This window comes from Grammomys surdaster, unplaced genomic scaffold, assembly GCF_004785775.1.
Source record: "Grammomys surdaster isolate TR1022 unplaced genomic scaffold, NIH_TR_1.0 125600, whole genome shotgun sequence".
Taxonomy (NCBI): Eukaryota; Metazoa; Chordata; class Mammalia; order Rodentia; family Muridae; genus Grammomys; species Grammomys surdaster.
The window spans coordinates 1,069,295-1,075,969 of record NW_021620443.1 but is presented as its reverse complement, the minus strand read 5'-3'; positions in this window follow the sequence as shown (position 1 = coordinate 1,075,969).

Below are 6,675 nucleotides of genomic sequence, written 5' to 3'. Positions count from 1 at the left end.
GAGAGAGAGAGAGAGAGAGAGAGAGAGAGAGAGAGAGAGAGGGAGAGAGAGAGGCAAAACTCGTTTTTAGTCATAGAACTGGTATGGCCCTACATATTCAAATATTCATTTGGACTATGCTCTTGTCAGTCTAATACTAAACATAGAAGAGAATACAAGTCCTAAAATATCACAAAAATGCAAATATATGTAAAGTTATTTTTACTTTTACGTTTAAAAACATTTTAACTTTTTGAGATCTTAAAATACCTTGGCACATCTTGGTGGTTCTTCCCCAACTTGAATAATTAGTGAACAGCCAATCAGAAAGGCTGGTCGCACCTCCTATGTTCCTTTGCACAGTTGATCATCTTTGTCTCCACCCTAGCAAGGTAATCCAGGTAATGTCACTCAGCCATGGGCACCTCCAGCAAGTTGCCATCAGTCCTGGAATAGAGTCACGACACTATGTGTCAAGAGTCATGTAGATAGTATCTGTGTAGTATAACAAATAACGTGTGTCATTCCTACCAATAGGTATTTGAAAAACTTAAAGGCAAGCTGTCAAGTCACAGACTCAAGTTCCATTAAGTGTCACCTTTCAAACCCCAAGGATGGCCCAACTAACTTCTCAGATAAGCTCATGAAAAAAACTTCACTCCCCTTCTTCTTTCACAATAACCTTGGTCTATTTTGTTGCTTATTTTTATCACACACACTAAGAGAAAGTTTTAAACCGATTTCCTCTATCATTAACCTGATTTCCTTCCTAATTTCATGAGCAAAGAGTAAATGACCACCTGGCAAGCAGAGCAGGAGAGCATTTCTGCATACAACAGGTATTAATGATTCTTCTGACTTTAATACCATGAGGTCAAATAACCAAACTGACCAGTCTTTCCCAATCAGATCTTATTACCATCTTTTAAGGCAGAAAACTAGTTTCCATTGAAATCAGTTCCTAACAGCATAGGAATAGCTCTTGATTTTTTGTAGAAACAGAAGAAGGAGTGGCTGTTTCTCTGAGCCCTTCTTCGTGATCTTAGAGAAGAAAGTTAATATTAAGTACAAATGGGTTTTCTCCTCTTTCATACAGTAAGTTGAGGGTAGAAAGGCAGATTGCTCTGCCCCCTAAAGCCATTAGAGGGTTTCATGGTTTACAAGTATCCCTTAAAAGTCCATGTGTTAGAAACTTAATTGCCAAGGTCATATGTTAATGGAATTTGGAGGTGAGGTATTTGGGAAATAATTAAGACTTAATGAGGTCATGAGGGTGGGGCACCCATGATGATGTTAGTGCTTAATAAGAAAAGAGGGTTGCTACACCCTCTCTGCCTACCACGTGATGTCCTCCACCAAGTTAAGAAGCAAGAGGAAGCCCTCAACAGATGCCAACTAGAGCTCTCAGCTTCCAGAGTCATAAGCCAAATAAACTCTTTTTATTTTTTTTATAGTTGCCAGGCTCCAGTAATAACAAAAGAACACAGACTAAGGTGGACCTAAGTTGAATCCATGTGGGATTCTCCACTGTTCTCTGGTGCTCCTACTCAGAGCTTGCTCAGTGGCAAGCATGGACTGTTACAAGTTTTGGCAACAAATATCAAGGAAGGCTATGTGTCACACTAGCCCATGACCCTGATTCTTGCGTTCTTGGTACAGGAGAAGCTGATGACCACACCAGAATGGGGAATAGTAAATCATGGGGAAGAGATGACCTAATGGTTTCAAAAAAACCTATTTTATCTGTGTATGAAATTGTCATCCAGAATTTGCACATATTTTCTTCAGATATCTGTTGTACTTACGACAGCATTCTGAGGAAGAAAGGCCAGAGCAACTTATTAGGCACATGGAAATGAGATTCCCCTTAAGAAGATAGCTATAAGTAACAAATGTACTCTCAGGTGACTCTGAGGGTCAAGGACATCACCAGGATACCTCCAGATCTATCCATGATGCCAAGTTGGAAATCAAAACAAAATCTGAGACTCCCCAAGGCAAAACATAAGGGCCTTAGACACACATATGGTTTCCATCTCGAGCTGAAAAAGCTGGATCTAAACGGAGATGCAAGGCACATATGCAGTTTCATAAATAGAATTAGGTATATCAGGATACCTTCCAAGCCAGAAGTTTAGCAGTGTCCTTTGCACAACTGAAGATCTGCGCTTCTGAAATTTAGTCTTTGCTAAAGCCTGCTGGCTGATCTTGGAGCCTTGTAAGATTCAATTTCCATGTGTGTTGGGTAAGCTTTAAAGATCTGCTTTGAAAGAAGTCTAATGAGAATGCCAATTTTCATTTGAGGGCACAGAATATAAACCAAGCCATCTACAATGTTAGGAAAGTATCTGACCATGTGCATTTGGAGGCTTATCCTTTCAATAGGGTGTTTGACAAATGAACTGGACCAGTAAGACTGTAATCATGGTTAAAACTAGGCCATTTTTTTTTCTAATAAAAAAAACGAACAAATAAACTTGAGGAATTTTAAATTGTAGCTCTTTCATAGGCCATTGTCTGGATACACAACCTAACCATCTATACTGACTAAATATCTTAAAATACCAAATGAATCATCCCTGGGGAAGAGTACTTTTCCCACTCTCTGCATTTCTTACTTGCCTGTAGTCCTCGGTGTAGGACTGAGGTCTTGTGATCTTCTCCAACCACTTTGGCTTGCCTATTATTGTCCTTGTTTGGCTCATGTATAGGCAGTCATGTTAGTGAGATTTTATAAGTGTGGTTTCTGACATAACTAGGAGAAGCAATTTTACAATAAACTTCCTGATCCTTACACCAATTGGTTATCCAATACCAAATAGCTATCCCCAAAAACAAACATACAAGCAACACTATACAGGTTTCTTTAGAAGTCTGTGTGTGTGTGTGTGTGTGTGTGTGTGTGTGTGTGTGTGTGTGTGTGTATGCAATAAGTTATTTTTTTTTAAAAAAAGAGAAGCCATGAATTTGAAAGGGTGCAAAGAGGGGAGAGAGGGAGAGTATGGGAGGGTTTAGAGGAGGGAAAGGGGAAAGGGAAATGATGTAACTGTTATAATCTCAACAAATGAAAGAAGTAATAAGAAGCTAAAACTCTGGACTGAGAATCAAAATTTATTAAGAGACTGAGTAGCTCTTGATTTTATCAAAAAAGATGGCACACATATAGGGAAAGCCCAGTTGAGAGGCTTTGGATACCAGTGTTCTATGGGCTGCCTATCTTCTTTACAACGGATAACACATATGCATACATTATTTCCCAGTAAACCTCTTTGGGGGGGGGGGGCAGTGACTGGGTTTAATGATTTGTTTTTGGATTATATTGGGGTTAGGATTGACCAGCTTATTTGTCCAAGCTTGTGATATAATTCTTTAGGAAAAAAAGTAGAAATCAGAATAAGGCTTGCCCGGCAATGGGCCAGCTTATCATTTTAGATTTATCTCCAACCAGTACAAAATAAGTGTATATTCACTCACCATCTATGAAAAGATTCCATTTAAGAACTCCCAGACAATCATATTACTTATAATTCTTATGTTTAGTAACATATGATTGAAATAATCTACTTTGGTAGGAGAAACTTGGAAGTCAGAACCTGGACAAGTCCTGTGTTTAAGCTTCTGAGTCTGGGTCTGCAGTAACAACTGTAGATAGTAAGGTTGACTCAGAGGTTCAGAATTTTCTAATGAGTCCATAAAGGAATAATGAAGAATATATAAAAATACATATCTACCAGTGTGCATGTTCCTGGGAGTGTGATTTCTCAGGATTTATAGTCTTCGATGATTAGAGGCAAACTTAATCCACCTTCCTTTATAGCAAATTCATGAGAATAAGTTCCAAAGAGATGAAGTAATCAGTCCCAGTTTATACTTTTGACATCCATTTCAGTGTCTCTTCCTCACACAGATCACTTACAAACTTCCCAGTATTGGTCTTGATTAAAGCTAGTCATTACAGGAATGTGAAGGCCACACAGGTGATTCTAACACAACCTTAGTTTCTGATCAAGGCTGACAGGAAGTCTAGTAGATGAGACCATGTGTTGACTTGTGGTTTTTTTGCATGAGGCTAACCTGACTCTTCCACAGACCATCCAGGAGAGCTAACACACCCAGTCTCTCCTTTCTCAGTAGGACAAGAAGAGATCTGACAACTACTCATCTGAAGAAGTGACAGAGTGACCCACAGAGTGACCCTGGCAAGGAACCTTTGAGTATTCACCTTCTAAAGGCAAGTTTCTTGGCACATGTGATGTAACCTGTTAACTCTCTATGGGAGAAACAGACTATACTTCCATCAGAACTGGGAGGGTAAGAACGGTATTCTCTTTCCTCAAAGATACACTACTGCAACCCATTGGGAAACAAGAAACTACTTGGACAGGACTCTGCCTCCTCAGATGGAAGCATTAGAGTGAATGTTTCTTTTTTAACAAAGTACAATATAGCTTCTTGTACCTCAAGATCAGTTTTGTGCTTTCATATAGAGGAATGGAGAGAGCCTGATTTGAGAAAATGCCTTCACAAGATGGAGGGCCATAGGCAAGCCTGTAGGGCGTTTTTCTGAGTGTCACAGGTAGTCTATGGGAAGCAGATTTTCCACATGTACTTTTCACTAGTTGTTTGGATTTATAAAGACCCTTCTACAGGCACAGCTGCTGTTCTCTAACTAGAATAATTACATAAGCAGGAAATCGCTCAGAGAATATAGGACACAGACTTAAACCCCAATCGCCATAGGAAGTCACACCGTATAGGCAGTTTTCATCTCACAGAACTTTTACTAGGTAGTGAGCTTTTCTGGAAAATAGTCTGCTTCACAGTGAGTGTGGTTAGCAAAAGCACTGGAGATGCTTCCTCCTTAGCATGTCTGCATTTTTCTTCACTGATGCATGGGAAGACTAGCTAGTTCTGCCCAGTGGTGTCGCATGGCTTTTCCAGCATGGGAAGACTAGCTAGTTCTGCCCAGTGGTGTCGCATGGCTTTTCCAGCATGGGAAGACTAGCTAGTTCTGCCCAGTGGTGTCGCATGGCTTTTCCAGGATTAACACAAACAAGCAGCTGTTCATACCCAATAGGGAACTGACAACTGAAGAAATGATTCCACTTTAATGAACCAATGAGTTTTTTGAGTTACTTACCAGAGTATAGATGACTCTCTGGCAACTGTTTCACCAAAAAGCCCACCCCAGCATGGGTGATGTATCATGAAAGCTGCATCCCTAGAGACCCTTGCCTAGCTTGTGTCCAGCTCTACAGAAGAGTCTTCTCTTCCCTGTAAATTTCATAGGCTTCCTGAGCTGATCCTTCTGAGTTCCCCTCTTATCCCAAGAAGGATGATTGTAATTCAGAAAAAATACAGAGCAAATGGACTTTGAGTGAAGAAGTGTGTTTTCAGTCAAAGGTAGTTATGAATTGCCCGTATTCTGTCTCCCACTGGGAGCCATATGCTGAGGCGACAACATCTCTGAATGGAAGAAACTCTGATCCCTGAGACATCAGGTAGAGGAAGTTCCTACTGAGCTACAGTGGACAATGTAAAAATGAGGTGTTAAGCATCTGTTAGACTGGGTTCCTGGTACCTTGTCCTTTATTTGTTGCCACAGTACAGCACAATGTGTTCTGATCAGTGCAGGCATTGTATAATCCACTCATTCTTTCTTTAGGACCCAAAATGGGCTTTTAGACACACTCCCTATAGCTGCCTGACATGTCCATGCTTACCTCACAGTGACCAGTGAATTGGTAAATATTTTATGCTTTATGAGATGCAGTCTCAGACACAGTTCCAAGCACAGGATGTGTGGATTTTCAACTATCCAAATGTTCTGCCATCCCTCTCATCCCACCCATCTCATTTTGCCAATGTTCCGGAAAACTTTTAAATCATGGAGAATGGATGTGCAGTACTCCCTAGGGACCGTCTAGATCACTGTGGCTATATTTATTGTAAGGTTTGGTGGTTATCAGTGATGGAAGAGCCTTGGATTCTTGGATATCTGGAAGGCAAGTATTGGCATATGGGCTCGGCACCACTTTCTTCTCTTAATTAACCTGCTAAAGGATGATGCTAAATTTTTCTATGCTATCATATCTATGAGGCCAACAAAGACTCGGAGATGCTAAAGAGAACTTTCTTACCAAATGCTTCTCTCAGATTCTATTAGTGTTTCTATTCACTGTGTTTCTATTCGGTTTTTTTTACCCAATCTCTTTACAGTGGTGAACATGTTAAGAAGAATACAGAAAGTCAAGGTCTGGAGGAACATTCAGTAGATAATATGTTAGGGTCAGGGATCGCAACACCCTGAGAGAAATGTTCTTAACCTTTAATAAAGCTACTGAGTTCAGAAATAGGATGATAGAGGACTATGATCCAGGCCTGATATCCAGCCATCACATGTTACTGTACCATTCCTCATCACTGTGAAGAGCATTCATTTTCCAAGGCTGTGTTGGTAGACGGGGAACAAACTGAGTGGAAAGACTGACAAATAGGAAGTCTTGGCAAATACTGGCTACAACACTAACTATGGCTCCCTACAAAAGAGTGACCAAAAACTTGTATCCTGGATATGATTGGCTCTATTATAAGCTCTTAAGAAATCGGGGGAACATGAGTGAGGAAAGACCCAGAGCAGAAACTGCTCAGGGGCTAGAGGTGGCCATAGCCGAAGCAAGTCTACTTTGACTTGAT